General features: G+C 46.6%; 1 protein-coding gene across 2 annotated transcripts in view; it reads left to right on the top strand.

The window, feature by feature from the left end:
- The first annotated feature begins 2,474 nt into the window (after positions 1–2,474).
- LOC118504986 overlaps positions 2,475–22,328 on the top strand; it is a 70,857-nt gene continuing 51,003 nt past the window's right edge. For both annotated transcript variants that reach the window (XM_036040148.1, XM_036040146.1), the window contains exons 1-2: positions 2,475–2,653; positions 5,160–5,478. The gene's annotated coding sequence lies outside the window, so the exon portion shown is untranslated. The remainder of the gene's footprint in view (positions 2,654–5,159; positions 5,479–22,328) is intronic.

The raw sequence follows: 22,328 nt of genomic DNA, 5'->3' as shown, positions 1-22,328 counted from the left end.
CAATTTCAATCTTTATTTCCCCATTCTGTGTGTGTGTGTGTGTGTGTGTGGGTTTTTTTTCCTTCTTTCGGCCGTCTCTGTTGCTACAGGATGTTGTATTGTCCGATAATAACGGTTGACCCTAAAACCCCTTGAGGGAAGGCGAGCGAGCAAAAGAAAGCAAGTGTTAGCCGCGCGATTAAGAAGGTGAATGGCAATGAGACGAAAAAGATTTATTTCCCCGTCAAACCCGTGGATGCGGGGGATGACCGGTCCCGGTTGAGCTCACTTCACACTCACTTACTCATCCACTTAACCTCATAAATGCGCGTGGAGACGGTTCAAATCCGACTCAGACCCGACCGTCCCTACCTTTAACCCTAACGACAAACCATTAACACTTCTTCGGGAACTACGATTACAACGGGAACGGATCAGCGACGATGTAGTCTCACCCAACTCACCCTCCATACATTCGGGGGAGGTAATAATCCTTCCCGGGTTTGTATCCGAAACATTACATTACACCATTACACAATTTTAGCGGAACGTCATCAGCCATCAGGTTTTGGCAAAGTTCGCCCAACCACCAAGAGTTAGAAGCCATCGTCGGAAGGCAAACATTTGCTAACGAAATTGTAAATTGCTTTTCAAAAGACCAGACTGAGTCTGGCTATCACATTTCGACGACGACGACGACGATGGTCAGCTTCAATGGAAACATGCTCGGATTTAACTTCTTATCATCTTCACTCGTCGTCGACTGAGAGTGACTTCTCGGAACATGGTGCTAGTCTCGCCTGTCCTTCAATTAACTTACTCGCACAAAGATTTCTGCCCATGAAGACATCGTCAAATAGGGGTGGGAAGAAGAACGTTACAGATGTTTAGGATGAGGTTTCATGTTCATGGATACGTCCTCAGGTTTTCAATAATTCTTGATAAGCTGTTATTACACGGCTACACTTTGAACTCGCTTGACACGCGGCCAAGTGTTCCTCTGTGCTTCCGGAACCAGGAATGTTTTCTTGACAAATGCAAAAGCAATCTTGAAATTTGAGGTTATAAGCTTATAGGGGTGAACGACGCTCGGAGTGTGTCTTGCAATGCATAACCAAGGATTTACCGAAGCAATATTTGCATAGGCAGCTGCATCAGATTGATTATTTGCCGACCGGGGCAAAGGGTTGCGGGAGTAAATCCTTGCTTTGCTTTGCTGATTAGAAGCAACATGTGGTTCCGACATGTCACGATGAACCTCACTGTTGCCAGTGCGGGTTTTGCAACAAGTGTGTTGTAGTAGAGAATGAATACATTGAAATATGAACTGATTTATTTGAAGTGATTAATAGTTAACTTCAGAGGAGAAAGCTTCAGATTTTTTTTTTCAACGTTTTTTAGTTGATTTTTGAAGAAGATTCTTTTTTGTGATCAACACACGCTCAATGTTCACATATTTTTACTTAATTATTTTTTCTATCAATCATACTGATTGACAAGTGCAAATTGTTCTTCAAAGTGCTCACCATCGAGCCTCGAACATCTTACGTCTAGAAAAACAAGTACACCCGAATGACATTATTAAAATTAATGCAAAATACTATCAACCACCCTTCCATACTGCCAACAAACGGCCAATAAATGGAGCAAAACAAACTGTACTTCATTGCATTTCCCTCATGCAAATGCCGCAAGAGCGCAGAATAAAACGCACACACACAGCCATATCCGCAAGCAGTGACACTAACCACCAGGCGCCTCCATCGCTTGCGGTTTTGGTTGTTTTGGTCAGGGAGGGAAAAAAAACGACGACGGAAGCAGCCAAACGTGCATCCGAACGAAAGCGTGGAATCAAAACACAAGCCCCGAAAACGGCCCTGGCATGGTGCGTGTAAATCGATGTGTCTCTATGTGTGTGTGTGTGTGTGCGACTGTGTGCCAGTGGTTCCCGCAAAGCAATGCCAAAATGTCAAAACATACGGTACGGGAAACAAACAGAAATATCGAAAGAGAATGTATGTCCTCGTGCTCGTATCAGTGACAGAGAGCGAGAGAGAAAGAGGGAAAGTGAGAGAGTGTGTGCGAGAGCCCGAAAAATTTCATTTATTTATTTTTGTACCAAAATACTAGCTGCGCACACTCACCACGGCCGATGTTCGTAACACTTTGACATATGGTCAGTTTGACAGGTGTGGTGAATTTGGTTGGTAGCCTAACACCACTAACACCACGAAGCGATTTCTTTGTTGACTGACGTGTTTTGTGCGTTAGTACATCTGTAAAGTGTTTGAATGTGTTGGTGCGTGTGGGGGAACCATACCAATACACAAGCACATACGCGCGGATAGAAGAGAAACACGAAGCAAGCATTCCATCGGCCTTTCTGTGTTTGTTGTTGGGAAGCAGTGGAAGGCAGCGCACACACTACCACACCAGACGAACAAGCGTGGTCGTAGAGCCTTAAAATGGAGCGCCATCGGCAGGACGATTCTCAGTTAAGCGGTCTCGGTTCGTACGGTCGGTTCGATAGCGAGTGGCAAGCAGCACAGTAGTTGGTGCCTGAGTGCTAAACGGCTGTCAAACAATCGACATTCGCGACTCTACCAGCCGTGTCGCAGCTGCTGCTCCCAGGTTTTCCCCGGTGTCAGGAGTTCCGCCGGGCACTAGATTCGTAGTAAGTGTCGGGAAAGAATCGGTGAACCACGGTGAAGGAAAGGCTTTCGTGCCAATTCTAATTTCTTGCCTCCCCCCGTCGCCAACTCGCTCTCGTGAATGCGCACCAAGGGGTGGAAAATTTTTCGGAAGGACAATCGGCGTGACCCGAACCCTCGTGCGAGAGTGAACGCGAGTGAGTGTGTATGCATGAAAGTGGAACTCCTGTGACAGTGTGTGTTTTTTGGTGTGGACGACCGATCTTTTTTTTTGTGTGTACTGTTCGTTTGTGTTGCCCACCGTGTGTTATTGTTTCTTGACGCGACCGGAAATGAGGCTGTAACGCGCTCCTCGCTTTGTCCTCAATATCTCGGAATCGGAAACGCTTGTTTGTGATGGTCGCGTTATTCCGTATGGTCGCCCGCTGAAGAGTTCCGATCGAGACAAACAGTTGAATAATTCCCATTTAGCACAGTTGTTGTTGTCGGTCCAACTGTGTTGTCGACCCTACGAATTCCGGCACGTTCCAAATTTTGCCCCAGAAAAATGTGGCAAGCTTCGGAAAAACAAAAAAAAAGCTTCCGAGGACCTTTATTGGTCAATATTTGGGAGGTCGAACAACGAACGGCCCGAAGAAGAGGCAGATAAGACGAAAACGACCTCCCAATAACTTTTCCACAAGACATAGTAGGCGCCAACATGAACGTCGCCAGGGGATACGGAAGTTTGTCGTCGGACGTTTCCTTTACTCCTGGCGACCCGAATTTGGGTCTCGTGATTATCTCCTGCTTTCGGAGGTTAGCGGGACACTTTCCATGCTTTGGGTTTTCCCTGATGCTGCCTCTTTGCACTTTTCCAAACTCCAAGCGCTAGTGGAGTCGTTACGTAGTGTATTTTATTGGAAACCGATAAGCACGGGGGACTCACGCACTGCTGTCGTCCTGCCGCAGCAGACTTAAGACACTCGGCAAACCCCATCAACACCATCTACACCAGGCTGAGCTGAGAGGGTGGTTTCGGGTGGGTTGTTTGGAAAGTTTGTCCAATTTCTTAACATGCCCGTCCACACGTCCGGAATATGGCTGTGAGGCCCTTCTGCCAAAGAGAACAAAGTGGAGCATAATAAATATGTGAATTTGTTTCCGCGACTGTCAGTCCAGTCGGACGACCGGATGTTTTCGGAAAGCTCGGAAGAAAAAAGGCAGGAAGAGGGCTTGTTTTTGGGGCCAAGCAGTCGGGACAACCGAATGAGGAGCTAAGCCTGCTGAGGTCGTGTGAGCTGCTCCAACGTCCAACGAAGAAAAGCGATGAAATGAACGGCATCTGAATCAAAACAAAATTCCAACAAAGGAAATCAACAACGAATAACAAGCGTAGAACAAAACAGAACAAAAAAACACCCACAAGAACTCGGCACGCTAACACAAAACTAATGTCGTTTCTCCATTCTTCGGGAACGAGGTCCGAAAGGATGGCCGTCTCGGGCTGGCGAACGAATAGATTAAGGCGTCGAAAACTTGATCTCCTACGCGGGCTAGAAGGCTAGTGGAGTGGAGTTTTACGAGGTTTTGGTGGGGGGGGGGGGGATGGGTTGGAGTTGCTTTTAAGTAACGGGCCTGCTTCCAGTTTTGGCATCAGGGGAGATAGTTGAGCGAACGAGCAGGAAGCATAAAGAAAAGCGCGTTGGAAATGAAGGCGTTGTTGGGGCAACAAACACAAAAACAGAAACAAAAACTAAGGCACCGACCGTTGGGGAATCGTTCGTCCCTGTTTTGCTTCAAGAGTAGCATTTTCTTGCACATCACCAACGCTGCCAGACAACGACCATCGTGGTCGTGGATGGGCATGGAGGCGTTGTTGGAGGGCTCAGGGGCGTTGGTAGACTGCACATCCCAGAGTAGCACGCCCCTAGCCACGTTACAATCGATGGACCATCCTTTCGAATTCTGCTCTCTCCCATTTTGCCAGCATTAAAAGTGTCGCCACCAGCCAAAAACTAACGACGGCACTGGTAGTAAAAACAAGCCACTCAACCACACTTTCGCTACCATCCGACGGGTCCAACTCGGGCTCGGTGGCACTCTTTCCGCTGGGCATTAAATGTGTCGCTCGGTAGAGTCGCTTCCCTTGCCAGCCACTAAAATATGATCCATTTGAATCGCTTTTCGGCTGCAATCCAAGCCTTCGCCACTGTGGTTGTTTTTAATGTGACCCACATAAAAAACGACATTGTCTGGACAGTTGTGGAAACCGTTTCCTCCTCCTGAATGATGTAGCGTAGCGATAGTAAAGTGAAAATCCGGTCTGCTTACATTTTATCCTGACGGGATTTACACAAGATCCTGTGTTTCGTTTCGAAAAGACTCCACAAAAAAAAAACAATCACTTGACCGTTGTTTGTCCACGGATCCAGGAATCGAACTTGACATTTTATTCTTAGTGCCACCCAGCTTGACAGATTGAAGGTGACAATAGAGCGAAAATGTTCTAAGTAATTAAAAACACCTTCTCCACCTTTACCAAACCAGGGTCCAATCGATTGCTCTAGCCCGAACCACCCAGCGCCGTGCGGAACAAATAAGCGTCCACTCAACCTTGTGCTTTCCGGCAGAGAGCAAGGTTAGGATGGCTTCACGAACATGCCAAGCTAAACAGTGACGAGGATTGCCATCCCGTGCTCGAGTGTAATTGTGAGCGAAAGGAAGAAGAAACAAGAAAAAAACACCAACGTACCAAGAAGCAGCAGCAAAAGTGGAAAGAAAAAATCGGGCCAACCAGAATTCGTGGAAGTCGTCGTTTCAGCATCGTGCATCTGCCAGAGACACCGTGCGCAAACACCGGGACCGGGTAAGTGCCTATTAGTTAATTAGAACGCCCGAAAAACCGAAAAAAGAAATGCAAGGCAAGAGAGGCCCTCACAACAACAAGCGGCTGCTCGGTGGATCTGTTACGCTCCGTCGTGCATCTGACGGTGGCTCTGGTCGAGAAGCACTGTCAAGTACCGGACCCGTGAGCGGCATCTTCAAAACATGCCTTCTGCAAACTGTGTACGAACCGGCCTGCAGTCGACGCTTTCCCGCTTGAAGCTACGCTCCCGCAGCGAAAATTAACTTCATGCGTGATTGGCTTCGAGGAATTTCAAGAACGTCCCAAGAACGGGGACAGTTGGACCGATGCATGATTGCCTCGGTGAAAGGATCCATAAGGAGGGTAACCGCTTTCTTATGCTTCCATTTTGCTCGTTCCTGCACTGTCAGGTTCTGAATGTTCTTACCGGCTGCGCTAAGGTGACCGAAACCGGAGGAAATTACCTGTTGAACAATGACGTAGCAAGTTGTGGATCGGCGACGGAAAGGGTGCGCTATTTATTGGATTTTGGGGGAATGTGTTGGTGCAATGAAGGAAGAGAGAGAGAGAGAGAGTCGTGTAGCTATTATGAACGGACAATCAAAATGTGATTGCATGAGTTTCACATTACATTCCACACGTTCGGCGAACAAGCAGGCAATTAACACATCAACAAGCGATGCGAGTTTGTTAAAATTAGATGACGGTTCGTTTTATCTAGGCGGGTGTCTTAAATCAACTATTATCTACAGCAAAACAGACAATGAATTGCATAAATGTAGGCGTTTTAAAACAGAAATTATTCGACATCGAAACATATTCAGTTATTCGCCTAAATCAATGCAATTACTAACACTCATTAAATCATCGCTGGATATTGGTTAGGCCATATTGAACATTCTCGGTATTTTCGAATATTTTTTGCACTATATAAAATCGTTTCTATTGTAATTCCAATGAATGTAAGAGACAGAGTTGATTCCAGAATATTTCGCCCTATTGAAAATCTTTAAATGAATGTCACTCACGCTCAACTCACTGTAATCTCGTCGACCTTGCTTCTCACTTGACGAATACAAGTTTCGTGAAATGGACTTGTGACATTTAAACGTCAATACTCTTAGTTGGTTAGTATTTTTGAAAATTGAACATAGAATGGCCATGTCAGATACTATGCCAAACGTCGATGAATAACGTAAAGTTGTCTAGGATAATGTACCAACTTTAGGCAAAATTCAATACCCGTTTAATGATTTTGTTTAATGATTACCCTAACAGAACGATATTTAAAGAAAATTTTAACCGTCGAGAACCTGTTATAGCATCTTCGAAGTTGTATTAATGCACCTACTGTCACCAAATTGCATACCTCCAGGCGTGTATCGGCATGCTTTTTCTTGAAACTGTGCTATCAAACTTGCACACAAAGTAAAGCTTTTCCTATGCATAGAAAGGCTGCGAGATGAAATCACCTATCAAACCCGTTAGCTGTTAGACGCAACAATTGATAGAAATATTCATCCCAAGAACCACCGGCATAACCAGTTCTGACATCTTGCCTCCCATCACCGGCCAGCATTTGACAGCTCAACAAATTGTTATTTCTCCCATCTCTGCCGGTGCTCTGGTAGGGTGGTACGCGCAGTGCTGCTCCATCTTTAGTTGCACATCGGACGTTAAATAACAGTGCTCACCGAACCGGAACCAGCAAACGCCCGATCGACCAACGGGCAACGTGCAGCAGTCCGTCCGAAAAGCGTACCGGAAATCAAAGCAACCGAGCGAGCCGTACGGTTCGGCTGCATTCCTATGCAAATGATTAAATCAACATTTCACAGTGAATTATACAACCGGAGAGAAATTATGGTTCCCGGTGGGGAAGTTTTATTTCATATGCCACAGTGCCTTTGCTGCTGCACTTTCGCTGGAGTTTGCTGCGAAGCCCGTAGGACGTTTGTTCGGGATTGATATAAATCTTGTCCGGTAGACTTATTTAGTGGGTGGCAGGCGAACCGTGAATCTTTCTCAGTCTTTCCCAACGTGTCCGGAGCGCTCCGAATGCCGGAGCTGGGAAACAAAAGGCCGGCCAGGAAGCGTGGCCCCATTCCCGGTCAGCAGCGATCTAGCCACGGTTGCTCGGCCAGCTGCTTAACAGTGATTATGCTGTGAGGTTTAACTTTCCGTTGAGTTGCTGTTAATGGAGCTGGCAGAGGGATGGGTTGCGAAGATAAAAGAACAACTGGGAATGGGAATCGAATCGAGCTCATCGTCCGCTGGATGCGATGTTCAGTTCGTATCCACAAATAGCCCAGCCATTCGATTGATTAGTGTGATGCTTTTCAAGGACCATCCTCGTTAGCTAGTTAGACCTCGGAGTTGTGGACGCAGGTTTTCAAGGTTGGTTGGTTCAATCAATGCGACTCTGCTTCAGGGACAAGCGGGAATCGAAATAAAGAGAGAGAGAGACGGACACGGGACGCTAACATTAGAGAGAAAAAACGACGCCTTTCCATCGAACCATCAACGGGCGCTTCTGGCCGAACGGATCGGGACAGCTCGACAATTTGAGCTTCGATGGTCATTCAATCGTTGCAAGCGCGGGCTACATTATGCAGATTACTTTTATGCATTCTGCACTCAGGCATCCGTCGCTATCGGCCACCAACGGACTGGTCCGCTGCATGTTTTATTCAAACACCACGAGCACTGGCCCACAGGCTGGGCAGGGAAATCGGCTGGAACAGTGCACGGACAATGACGCAACACGCGGCCAATCCTTAAAAGGAATGCAATGCAATGGTTAGATTGTGAGCTGCCCATTATCCATCGGGCATCGGGTGACAGTGTAGTGGGGCTTTGCGCAGCGGTTAGTTAACTATTTCCGATTGGAAACTCAATCCCCACCGGCCGTAACGGTTCATCCATCGCTCTATCTAGGTCATGTTCATTAACACGACGGCCCCGATTGCATTCAAAGGACGTGCCCGCACAGCGCCATGCGATATTCATTGCGCCGTTCGCTGAAATAGGGAAATGCCACATGCATAACCCATATATGGTGCGCGATCGTAGCGTCGATAATGATTGCTTTTAGCTGGCAGCGACACTGTCGAGCAGCTTATTGACAGTGCAGCGCCGGGCGACAGCGGTGGTCGCTGATAAATTATTACAACCCCTGCGACTGACACATTTCACCAGTGCCTTAATCCACAGGCTCACACACATTAAGGCGGGGGATGGGTGGAATGAACCGAATATTACCCCGCGCCGTGCTGCGACATGTATCGAAAGGCAAATTTATCGCACCATCGGGCGCAATCAGTTGTAAGTTGCTGTAATACTTACATTTTTATCAAGGGTATTGCTGTTTTTTTCATTAGTTTCAATCGGTGAAAGTAGAAAAAGAGGGTTAGTGTAGGGAAATTACATTTAAAAGCGATTAAAATCGATTCAAAACTACAATCAAAGCGGTGTTTTATTTCTTTGCTTCCATTGGAAATTTGAACGCAATACTTCCGCCTGAAGGTATGCAACGCATTCTTTCTGCCCAATAACAGGTTATGCACTTTAAATTGTCTTTCTGACGGCTTATTTTCCTGGAAGCTATTACGTCCATTATACAATGATTGCATTCTGTTAGGCGCATTTCACGTTTTAATGCATTATTCTTGCCATACAATCTGTAATTGTTTTTCCAAAAACAATTTTATGAAGCCTTCTTAATTGTTTGATTCCATAGAATGCTGTTGATTTCAACAGAATCATCTGGTGACGACACCTTCTCAAATGTTTCGAAAGATTCCTCATTTTGTTTATAGCTCTGTTTTAATTTCCATCTTCTTGGTACTGCTAAGAGCCTTTTCCTTTTAATTAAATACCATTTTGCCACGTAACGTAACTACCAATCTAACCATTTCTCATGCTATAAATAAACCTTGCAACATTTAATGCGGCATCAAGCAGCAAAAACAATGAACCATCTTGTGCTGCACCATTTTAGTTTTCCATTCAGCAGATGATAGATGTGCAACATTATAAATTTAACATTATTAAAGTTTCCCTTCATCTCCCGCCCGTGAAAATCACTTCTCGGAACGCAACAGGCGTCAAAAGGCTGTCGCTGGTATGCCGCGGAAATTCTTATCATTTCCTTTTGCTTTAGTTTTGCTCTTGCTGCCGCTGCCAGGCGCGTTCTAGAGGGCTCGTTTCATCTTCAACCGGCCTCACTCGCTCTGTTGTCTCTGCTTGAGAACGAACGGCCCTCGGTACCGAGAACGCAAAGAAAAAGAAGCGAAAAACTCCGACCCAACCGACAAAAGTAGTTCATTAAACAAACCCACGGTGTAAAGTTACGACGACTGTCAACTTCGTCTAACGGGCGGTGGAGGCCGTTTTTGAATAGTTTCCCCCAATGGATAGGATGTTCGGTGTACCCACCAAGGTTCCGGGTCCATTTGTACGGCCCACGCTGTCGAAATCTACCGCGCTCAATAAAGGTTTTGTGGTTTTCCGGGGATGGGCTAGGGCTTGGGATGTCGGTAACTCTAGACTAGCGAAAGTAGAAGTTGCACTTTAAAATTTAATAAACTCACCCAAAATCGGACCTGCCCGGGCAGGAGATGATCGTCACCGAAACGGGGTCGTCTTCTCGCACCGTAGATTCAGCGTGCCGATGTATGCACGACATTCTCACCCGTGTACCGTGTGTGTGACATTTCGCACGAAAACTTCGTCCCTACAGTCGCCGTCGTCAGCCAACGCTACTGACTGTCTGGCCCGCCGGTACGTTAGCAAACCACCACCACCAAAGTACCGTCTCGACGGCAACGGATCCAACGCGAACTTGGTCGCGCCCACACACTCGCCGATTGACGTTTTGTTTTCGGCTGAATTTGTTTAATATAATTACAAAAGTTTATCATTTATCGCATCTTTATCTGGTGAAATTCAAATTTCCCCAGAAGCGTGCAGTTGTTGCATGCTCTCGCTCGCTCGTCCTATCTGCGCGACCGATATGGAAACGGAAACGACCCGAAAGGGACATCACTTCATCTAGAGATGAAGATAATGACGACCCCGAGTCGTCCGGTGCGATTCCCCTCCGGAACGCCACCAGCACAATGGAGGCGCCTGGTGGTTGAGTGAGTTAATTTGCGAAAGAATGTTCGCGTGTGTGTGTGTGGCTGCGTGTGGGTGTGTTTTCTCATGCAAACTCAAACGAGTATCGAGCGACAATACCGGCTAATGCGGGACAGACGGAACAAAAACAGGATTGGAAAAAAAACATCCCCCCCTCCCCTTCCCCAATGCGACCTACCGAGGTTCACCCGGACCCGGATTTTCTCCAAAGTTCAGTTGTGAAGTTCATCGGGAAAGTTGGCCCATCAGAAAATGCAGAAAACCATAAAAATGAACGGAGAGCGTTAGTGTGGAGCAAAATAAAAAGTGATATCTGCTCCTGCTCCCGAAGCAGACTCGTCGCGCCTTGATCTTCCTTCCTTCTCCGCCAAGGGTTGCTCGAGACAGACAGAGCGCCATCTAATGTCAGGCCGGGACTGTGAACTTCGGGGCAGCATTTTTGACAACGATGATAAAACTCCGCTCGAACAAGTTTCCCTAGCGGCGTCGGTGGTGGCGGCGAATGAATCAGTAGTCTCAGCGCCACTGCTCCCGCCTGCTGCCGTAGTCGACCGTGGCGTCGGTCGACGGTAGTGACACTTGTATAACGATGTTTCAAGACCCTCGAAGCCACGGACACGGTGAGGTGAGCGAGTGCGGCGCATAAGTGTACATTTTAACAATCCATAGTGATCCCGCGGCTAGAAACTAGATCTAGAAGTTTTTGGGGTTGGGGGGGGGGACAAAGCATCAAAAATCGCCTAACGAGTTTGCTTTGGCGGGGAAAAACGGGTCGATAGGAAATGGTGTGGCGGGAGAGGGAGAGAGAGAGAGAGAGAGAGAGAGGCAGAAAGCAAATTGAGGGTTAAAAAAAGGGCAAACGATTTACCGAACTTGCTCCAATACGTCAGTCAGGCTACCGGCCAGGGGTTTGGCCTCGTTCGGCAGGGAACGGTACCAGCTTTTCCGGAGGTTTCTCCCGTGGATCGGAGCAAAAGGCTCCTCCACCGTGCAAAGCTCATTTTGTCCCGCACGTTTTTCCACCCATGAAATGAAGTGGGATGGCGGAAGGAAATTGGGTGGGTGGGAGGAGGGCGAAATTCTTTCCGTAACTCGTGCCTCTTTTTTAATTGATGAGTTTACTTTTCCAACACTTTCGAGCTCCCCACCTAAACGCTACCTCACATTCCATTCTCTCTCGCTCTCGCTGTATATGTGTCGGTGAGGTTGTACCATGTTGCTGAACTTGTGCCGCGTGCAAAAGTTTAGCCTTATTTTGTTGTTCTTTCACGTCTCGCGATTTGAATGCGAGGCCCAGATTGTTGACACATCATTTAAAGTTCTTCGCTTAACCTGTTTTTTCGTGTGCGTTTTTGTTTTTGTGCCACGGTGTTTCGGTGTGTTCCTTCTCGCGACTGCATGGAGTGGAGTCTCGTGATAGAAGGGTCTCGACACATTGGAAATAAATTCATCCTCCGGAACACTGATGGATGGAGGAGAGAGAGCAAATTGCTTAACACTTAAGCTATGCTGCTGCTGCTGATGCTTGAAAACATCGCTGGATGTAATTCAAACTACAAAGTGTCATTTTTGACAGCTGTCAAAATCGAAGGCAATACATGCTATTTTCAATTTGACAGTTATTGGATCTTTAAGTTCGCTGAATTTTTTTCGTGAGCCAGTCTTAACTTTACAACCAGTAAAAACGCTAAATTATAAATTGTCTATGCACATTTTGACGTTTGATAGAAAAGAGAAGAACCTTTCAATCTCACCTCATTCTTCTATTCATCATCATCACGATAGTAATGAGATTTTAATGAGCTCGCTTAAGCATAAAAAAGATCTGCCGCCGGTTTTGCATTCTTCTCTCAACCGAGATGATCCTCGAAGCGTCCGTTAACACTTGCCAGCCCAGTTATTGGAACCCGAGCAAGATTTTACATTAATTTTGTGCTGCTGTAAATTAATTTTCTATTTCAATTTTAAATCATCAATCCTGGACCTTCGGGAAGGCGAGGCGAAGCGGGTCAAGTGTGGTGGTGGAAGTTTCTTACGCCGCGCTTATCATGCTCATCATAATTTTAATTTAATCTAGAACCCACCGTGGATGCGCACCTACTAGACAACCACAATCTTGCTGCACTTTTCCCACCCGCAAAACCCGACCCAGGCCCATGGCATGGTTTGGCAAACGGCGGTCGGGAAATGATTTATTTTTGCGACGAAATTTAATAAAACTTTTCCACACCCGGGTCACAAATCGTCGCAAGACACACGACCCGCGCCTAGTGATGCCGTGGGGAAGGGGGCAAAGGTCTGGAAAGACTTGCGAGACAGCACCGACAGAAGAACCATGAACTCTAGAACCTACCGGCAGCCCCGGGAACCACAGAATGCTTTTAGCGCAGTGCTAAGCTAACGGGAAGCGCGTCCAAAAAGCAAACGAATGAAAATGAATGCAAACGCGTTATCTTTAAGTTTCACTTTTACGCTACCCGGGTGCGGAACGCTCGTGCCACCAGCCGTGCAAAAGGGCGCCGCTTGCCCACAAAAGGCAGGTCGCGGTTTCACCCGAGTGCGCCCTATTTTGCCACTTATGTCTTGCCTCCGAACCCGTCGTGCGAGGAAGGAACATATTGATGAGGAAGTAAATTAAATTTATTGATAAACTTTTGCCACTTTCCACTGGCAGCGCTCGACGCTTGGATAAGTTTCATTTCCGTACCGTTCCGGGCTATGCCGAAGGGCTTGCCGAGAGAGGCGCCGGGGTAAAGCAGAAGCAAACGAAGCAAAATAAAAATGCCAGCCTCTCAACCAAACCCCAAAGCCTGTGGTTTATCCTCCAGCAGGATAAATCGTGTTTGCGTTCGGGCTGCTTTACAGTGGCCCGAGTCGATTGTGGGTTTCGGTCTTCGAGGGAGGGGGGGGGGGAGGCTTTCTTTTTTTAATATTAATTTTCTAATTTTCCACCCCAAAATACACACCAACAACAGGAGAGGAAAAAAATACACAAGAGCACACGCGAACACGACGAGCCCATGCAAGAGTGATAAGTTTTAAGCGCCTAATTTGTTAAGGTCTGCTACATTTTATTGGATCAACCGAAGGGTGCGAAATTGGGTATACAAGCTATTTTACCATCATTACGGTACTTGTGGCCAATAGATTGGGTTTTTTGTGTGTGGGGGGAGGACGATGTTAAGATTGTTAGTTATGAAATCTTTCCCCGTGCTTTGTGAGAGTAATCCGGTAGCATTTTTGATTACATTTTCTGAAGCTTCTGGAGATAAAGATGAGAAAATATACCTTCTACATATCTATTGCTTCATTTGCAGCTGACTTGGCAGAAATGCTAAAGCGTTTGTTTCGTGCAAGAAGCATAACTTTAGGCGTTTTATGTAATAACTGTCGATTGGGAGGATAACGTCCATTATCTATGTATTCCATGGAGTAGGTAATTATGAAATAATTATTTTAATTTGAAGAAACTATAGTCTAATCAGTTGCATGAAAAAAATTGAAGGAGCTATGACAACCTTCAGATAGCTTTCTAATCCAGGATTTTCCTTTTGTGGTAAAGTATGTATTTTCTTAAATATTTACCGTTAAATTACCTTTTAAATTCAATATGCGAAACAAATATCCTACAGTTCAGCAATTTTTAAAAAGCGAACTTCAATAATTTACATTACACTCTTCAGGGCAGCAGTAAAAGAACGCCTAAGGGTATGCAATGTTTAAACAAACAAAAAATGCTTTTGAGCAATATTGTGCAATTGGTTTTTTTTATTTAATTTTTTGTAGCAAATTTCAACCCAACTACAACCTTTATATCAACAGCGACAAACAGTATTTCCAATCAATGAACCATAAAACAGACACATTAATACAATACTGTACACATCGACAAACCCATTTGCCTTCAATATTGCTCGGTCTTTCAATCCTTTTCATTCCCAATACCCAAACAGAGCTCTAATTAATAGAAAATTGTGAAAAGCTTTCATCACTTCCCAGCTTTCCCAACACAAAACAACACACTCGGCGAGAAGAATGCGTCAGATAGCTTAGCCGTCGCTTGTGCCACATACCGTCGCTGGAACTATTCGCAGTAATCCAGCCGGCAGTAATAACCTACCTGTGACGAAGCCTCCCGGTACTGACGCAGGGTGCGGCGATGCTTAAGGATCTTGCCCGATGTGCAACCACTGCAGAGGAAAACCCCCCCTCCGGCACACCGTGAACACACAACATCCTTAGCAGCAGGAAACCGGGGTTGGAAAGTACTTACTCTCTGCATAATGGATGCGGAGCATTCTTCGTTTTTCGGGGTCGCTCGTTTTACTCTTCTTTTTATTATTACGCTTTTTTGCTCGTCCCCAATGTGCTGTTCCATCTCTTACCATAAGTAGAATGCGGAATGGAACAGCGTCGAGGGCACGGAAGCGTATGGTACGGTGGGGGAAGAGTTGTCTACATTTACAAAAATCTACCACCTTCGAGAGTAACACTGATGGCAGTTGGCTGGCGGGCTGGTTGGTGGGCTGGCAGGATTTAGCTGCTGCATCGTTGCACAAAGCGTCTTTTAAAAGGTGCGGTCTTATCCTTCCCCGTTCATCCCATGCTGCGCTTCTGTTCGGGCTTTGCTCGGTGCACACATGCGAGTCTGTACATTGCTTCTTGGCGTTGCTTTTGATTTGTATCACGCTGTGCCCAACTCAACCCAGCTCCGAACCCGTCGCCCGCACGCCCCGTGCGCTCTTCGACACGCGCCTTTGCCGGGTGTCTCTTTTTGGCAGTGACAACTCGTTCGTGCTCGTCACAAGTGCCACCGGGCTGCCGTTAAGTGTGGGAGACTATATTTACAAACTCCCGTTGTCACACGAAACAACATCACACAGCGAGTTCGAGTGGCGCTGGGTTGGGTGTATCGCATTACGCTCCGGTAGCTTCACAACATACTGCCCCCGCCCGATGTGGCAGCGTTATGGAAGCCACCCGACCCGGTACCGGTTTGGGATTGGATTTTTATTCCTTATTCCGTGTGTCCCTTCGGTGTGCGACGATGCGCACACTGGGGACTGGGTGGTGTAAAGGTCATGCAAGCTGTCGAAACCGTGGTGTAGGACAGCGTGGAACGAAACAACCCGGTTCCAGCTCCCAGGTGGCACCATGCTGATAATAAATTGTTTTAACTTCCACAGCGCACGGTGATAGTGTTGACTTTTGTGAGATGAAGAATGGGGGGAAAAGCGACAGCGACTGAAGCTTTTGCTCGAATAAACCAAAGAAATATGATTGAATTTAATCTGATTGGTCGAGGAAAAGATGATGGCTGAGTTCTCGTTACGATGATCAATTTAGGTTCGTAGAAAATTATTAGTAAGAGAAATCTGTTCAGAAATTGAATCTGAAAATAGCATTGCATAATTTTCAGCGATTTATCATGAGAAGATTGTAAATGTGGTCCCCTTTGCAGCACCAATCGGACAGTCCAAGGGATTGATACTGGCACAATAAACGTGCAAAGGTCGGGTAGGATAATCACATTATATGCAGAAAATCCGTGAAAACCCTCAAATCATTAACGAACGTGAGCCTTAAAATTACACTGTAGCAAATAAATACGCCTAAAAGTATGCAATACATCACAACATCTCAAACATCGCTAATTTATGCAAGGTTCACTCCAAATATCAATTGCATACCTTCAGGCGTTTAAAAATTCGGGAAGCGTTACAATGTTAGTACACTGGAATTCAATTTCAAACAAGTTTCAGGCCTTTTGGCAGTTGTTGCACTGTTTTGAAACACATTTTTTGTATTATTTTTTTACAAACATACCTTCATAGGCAAGTCTAACTAATTTTAAGATTTTAAATCATTCAACGTACCATTACTACTCCACTCACATAGACGAACTGTCTCGTCACGTATCATTCGTATTGTGAACCTTGTTATCTTGTTAACCACTCTATTCTACCTCGTCTATGAGTGCCAAAATAATTCTAAAATTCTATTCGATTTGAAACGAACATATCAGGTCCCAAACTGCCTTTTTTGCGCTTTCCACCCGTCATACTCGCTTCGAGCCAGCTTTCAGTATTGTGCATTGCTCTCTACGGGACAACGCACAATAACACTCCAATAAACAAAACAAAAACACACAAACACACGTATGCACACAAACCCCCCAAAGCAAAACTGTGGCGTTCCGCAGATAAGTAAATTTTACGCCCATGCACGCATTGCAACAGTTCGCGGCATGGGTCACGCACCGTTTGACGCGACGCGATTCGATTGTCAGGTCGATTACTGCCGATTAGCTGATGTGGTGCTTTGACATTTCGGCCGAAACATCTGTTCCCGGTGGTTTAAGTTTCGGCTGGGGTTCCTCCCAATAACCCCGACTATTATCTGAATTATTACCACTGCACCGTACCAAAGTGAGTTCCAATGATTTTTTTGTTTTGTTCCCGCAATGATCGTAAAAAAAACATTCGACTTCCTCTTTTAGGAAGCCTGTGAAAGGAAGTGAAAGCACACTACCGCATAAATGCATCCCACGGGATGGGTAGCATAGCGCCGAATAGACACACACGGTCGTTCACTCAAGCAAATGGAGCTGCGACCTCAGTTCAATTTCGACTAACAAGCGGGCGTATTTATTTCCACAATAAATGGCACCCGGACGGTGCTGCGAGGCTGCATCAATTTTTGCCTTGCTGCTCTAATTAAAGTGAGCCTTTCAGCCCGGTGCAGAAGAGGTTGATAATTGGAAAGAACCACGCTATTCAGCGAGCCGCCCCCTGTGCACGCCGAACGCTGCAAATGGCTTCCAATAAACAACAATAGCGAGCATCATCGATACGACGCTCCAAATGCCCCGGTGAGGTGAAATAGTTGCTCAACCAGCGCTGAAATAGTTCACCGTTCGTTCCCGGCAGGAATCCTATTCACCGACGCTCCAACGCTGCTCCAGCGCTGCGTCCGATATGGATAAGGAAGACAAGGCCAACAAGCCGAAGTTATGCGATGCCATTAAATTGCGATCCTTGTGCGAACCAGACGCTTCATCGCGCACCGTATCGGAAGGATTCAATCAGTAGAAAACAACCGGCACACGGACGGTGTGCGCGTACCATGGACAAAAGGGAAGCCTTGCCCCCCTGGAGCCAACGTCCACCGCGTGGAAAACAATTTAAATCTCAATCTGCTCGGTGAAAAATTGCGGCCACCATCGTATTTGCAACTCGAGGTCAAGAGAGAAAGCTCGTTGCACATTGTCGCCTTTTGCAGCCTTGCAGTTGCGTACCTGGAACTCACACACACTTACGGCCGTTGCGAATAAAGTGACGCTCCAGAGAAGAGGATGTCGGGTTTTTGCCGGATGGTTTCTTCTGCTGTTGTGGCGTGTTGCGCAGTTCAAGCACGGACGCCGGTTTAACGTTATTGACACGAATCGAGTTAGGTTAAACACGAATTATCACTTCCTTCGCGCGGGAAGTGCAGCGGGAGGTCATTCGAAAGAACTAGAGGAACAAACAACCCTGGACCTCGCCACCCTTCAGGGGGGGTTGAGCACACGATGGCTATTCCCATTCGAGGCCGTAGCATCATTATCACCCGTAACAACGTCGTTTCGATTCGCTTCGGCATCGGCCAGAGCAATAATTTAATTTGGAAGTGTGCTCTTGCCGGCTGCGTGCTGCTCCAAGGCTGCTCAAGGAACGAACCCACCCGGATGCTGGCGCTGAAGTAACGCTGAGGGACGTACTGTGGCCGATTCGTTCGATCGCTGGTAGCAAGTAGCGTACCGAAGCGCGTACTCGGATCGGAAGTTGTTTAACAAAACCGGCTCGAAAACCCTTCACGCCCGTGATCGAGAGTGATGATTTCGGAACACAGCTGTTTTGGATGTGTGTGTGTGTGTGATCTGTCCGTGTAGGGAAATTGCACACATAAATTACAATCCACCGCCAAAGAACAGTGTCGCCCATTCCGCGCCGGGTAGTATGCAATCCGCCGCTCATATGCTGTGAGGTGGAGGAAGTAATTTAATTTGATTTCACTTTAAACCTCTGCAGCGCGCGAACATTGCTGCTCGGAGACGAATTGTGAGTTTGTGTGAGGAAAACATCCGCATGTGCGTGTGTGTGCGCGTATTTATGCATATTTGTTCAACGATGTAATTGTGTATCGAGAGCTAATGAAATTAATCGCCAAACGCTGTGCGGCATTCACGAGCCGATTCTCACCTGACAAAAGCGCCACAATTTATGCAAGCGTTCGGTGCATCCAACCATCAACCAGGGTAACAATAGAGCATGTACTGTGCGGTGGGCGAACATTGTTCGGTGCGCGATTGATATGTTTGCATTGAGAAAAGAATGTTGCATTTAATGGTGTGCTTAACAGCGCTGCTTTTTGTGTTTATGGTCGTTATTCATACTGTTTATAACTATGATTTATTTTACTGGTTTTGTTTTTCGATTTGTTTACTTATTGATCGTTGTATGTACTTTTGAAAAAAAATCGCGTAAGACAAGCCATGCAAAAAACCCGCCTAAAGTTATGCAATCCACATGAAATATTTTTTTAAAAATTGAATAAACCTATATCAAACGAGCTATTGCGAGCTTCTCCATTTCTTATGCAATTTTTATTAATGATATCTCATCGCAAATCACCACGAATGCGTGTGTCAGAACTCTTTAAAACATACCCACAAAATGCATCATAAAAAGGAGAATTTAAAATCATAAACATAACTATAATACAACGGCTCAGAACTGGTGCTTTGCGTTCTTTTGAATACAGGCACGAAAAATGCATAAATTTCAGAGCAACACACAATAACAATTTTTCGTTCCTGGGTTGGAGCGCACTCAAGCCCGAACCCGTGAATTCACCGATAGGTGTGTAATCACAAATTACACCAATTGAACTGAAGCCTACTCATCCTTTTAAGTGTATCCGCCGTCCTGAAAATCCTCTTCCAACCACGGTGATAATGTTTTGCAATCTTTATTCATATCCTTCCGCTTGATGGGACCAACTCACCCATCCATCCCCATCCACCGTGCGTGAAGCCAAAATCAGGTAACAAGCGCAAAGCAAAAAAGCAAAAAAGGAAGACGGGATGAACCATCAAAGAAAACGGGCTCGTGTTACATTTCGAAAATACATTACCAACAATTCATCGTCGTTGGATAATTTCATTGTGAGCCGGCATAAAAGCAACGATCATTATGGGACATCCCAACCCGAACCGCAACCTAAGCACCGGGACCAACCGTCCCGGCACAGACGGATACCGTTGGGATGCTTGAAGGGTGGGCTTGAGAAAATTATCATTCCACCCCGTGCGCGCTACAGAACTCAACGCAACGCAACGCAAAAAAAAACAGCGAGACAAGTAAAGCCCACCGGCACCAGAAACACAGTAACGTGGAGATGTGGCGACCGAAAAGGGACTCGGAAACTTTCACTTAACCCCGGGTCCGGGAACGAAATCAGTCTCGCACAAGTAAACGCGAGCAGCACCAACCGAACAACACAGCAAGGCAGCGGCGACAACAACAACAACAACCAAAAAACACACATAAAAGGAAGAAGATTTAATTTGGGATAATATTTCGCCCACCTGTCCCACCTTGGTTTGGGCGAGAAAGCAAAAAATGATACGGGGGAAAACCAGCCTGCGGGCTCCGTTTATCTTTCGCTTGCGGGAAATCGAGTGTTGAGTGATGCCGTGCAGTGAGTTGGGAGAGAGAGAGAGTGAGCACGGAAAAAAGAGTGTAAGGAAATGTAATAAGATTATAAGGGATTGTTGGTACAAAGTCGGGCAGAGGCGAAGTGATGGTGACGCGTCAGTCTTTCGGCCGTTTATAGCTACCGATTTGTTACCTCATCAGGATTGCGAAGCGAACGAATCAAGTGTCGGGCGGGATGTCCCTCTTTCTGCCTTCATCGTGCTCAACAGTGAACGGATTATCAATGCCAATCGGTAGAAAGCGAGGGATGGCTTTCTTTTTTTCTGGAGTGAGCCACCAGGCGCCTCCATCCGATATTCAACCGGGCTGGGTGACAGGCTGGTTGGTCCCCGGGCCACCGGTTTTTGGTCGGTCGGGGTTCGCTCCATTCCACCGTGACGTTTGCAGAAAGGCATGACGCCGGTTGACACTGGAAACGTGCCACCGGCACACTGTCACAGTTTGAGGCGAGACTTTAAACTTCCACCAGGCTGGAGGGCGAGCGGGCAACGGGCAGGGAAGGTAGGTCGACTCATGGCAGGAAAAAGGGGTCGGTTACCAGATAAAACGAGAAGCATGTTTTATGCTCAGTGCCAAAAGCCAGAAATGCTACATGGTTGCCTTTTCTTTTCACTAGCCCCGGGGACGCCAGGCATGTCGGGAATTGTATCGAAAAACTTTCCCCACCAAGTGTGTGTGGCTGTGTGTGTGTGTGTGTGTTTGGTCCCTTTTTCCCGATAAGTCTGGCTGGCACAACACCAACACTCACCTCACCACTACTGCTACCTGGCGGTGGTCTCGCGATGTAATTTTGCAGACACGAGTTTTCGGCAGCGTCTCCGCTCGGGCTAATCTTTGACGATCATTACTTATTCATGTGGCACTGCCGAGCTGCCGAACTTGTGAAACTACACCACCGTGTTGGTGATCGGCAAGCTTTCCTCCCCCGGCTTATCAAAAATACGTGTGGCCGCTCGGAACCTTCTCCCCTAGAAACCTTGGTACACCATCTGGCCAACGGTGCTGCCGGTTCTGTATTGTGATTTTATTTCAGGATCTCCTTTCACTGTTTTCTAGACCCTGCCAACGCTCGGGGTGCACCCGGGCTAGGATATTAAAAATTCACCAGCCAATTCTAATCAATGAAATACACGACAGCAAATTTGTGAGTACGTTCCCCGGAGGGCTCGGCGGAACTTGCCACTGCACGAGAGTTCAAAGTTTGGATTCAGCGAATTGATTGACCCATTGGGGAGCAGAAACTGGAGGTTAAGGTGGGAGAGGCGTAGCTTAAGAGGCAAACTCGATACAACCGAGAACCTACTCCGTGCAGGGCGGTCTCTCAAACACCACCGGATGGGATTTATGGGTCGGATTGATTTCGCAAATTTGAGCTATTTAATAGGCTCCACCGGTACACCTGCCACCAGGATAAACAAACGAGTACACCGAGACTTAAATACTAGCCTTTTACGCACTGGATACGCCTAGTGGCCAAGCAGCACCGCATGCGTCTTGTTTCGCTTCTCTAACGAGATTTACCGTGGCCTCGGTTTACGTACACGAAAACGAACGTGTAAGGGGATTTATTATGAAATGATGAAATAGTGTTACCTTTTGCAGGGTTGATACCCTTCGTCGAATGGGCGTCCTTTGAAGTGGCTTTACGTTGAACTACACCTTTCCGGTCACAGCCTTCCAGCGCTCGCTCGCTCGTTCGTCGTACGGAGGTCTGCAGTAAAGCACGCTCGTGAGAGCAATAATACACCATTTGCTTTGAATTTCTTTGATGGGCGAGAGTTGGTTCGCTGGATTCCACATAAAAATAGCGTTAATCGATTTCGCCTTTCTGTGAACCACGTACAATTTGTTAGGATGTAAATATGGGTTGGAATATTGTATATGTGTACTCAGAAAAAGGGCTTGCAGCTGAACAGCTTATCGACTCGGCGGTATTAGTACAAGCTTTGTGTA

This window comes from Anopheles stephensi, chromosome 2 (genome assembly GCF_013141755.1).
Source record: "Anopheles stephensi strain Indian chromosome 2, UCI_ANSTEP_V1.0, whole genome shotgun sequence".
NCBI classification, from domain to species: domain Eukaryota; kingdom Metazoa; phylum Arthropoda; class Insecta; order Diptera; family Culicidae; genus Anopheles; species Anopheles stephensi.
This window is presented reverse-complemented; position numbering and strand designations above follow the sequence as displayed.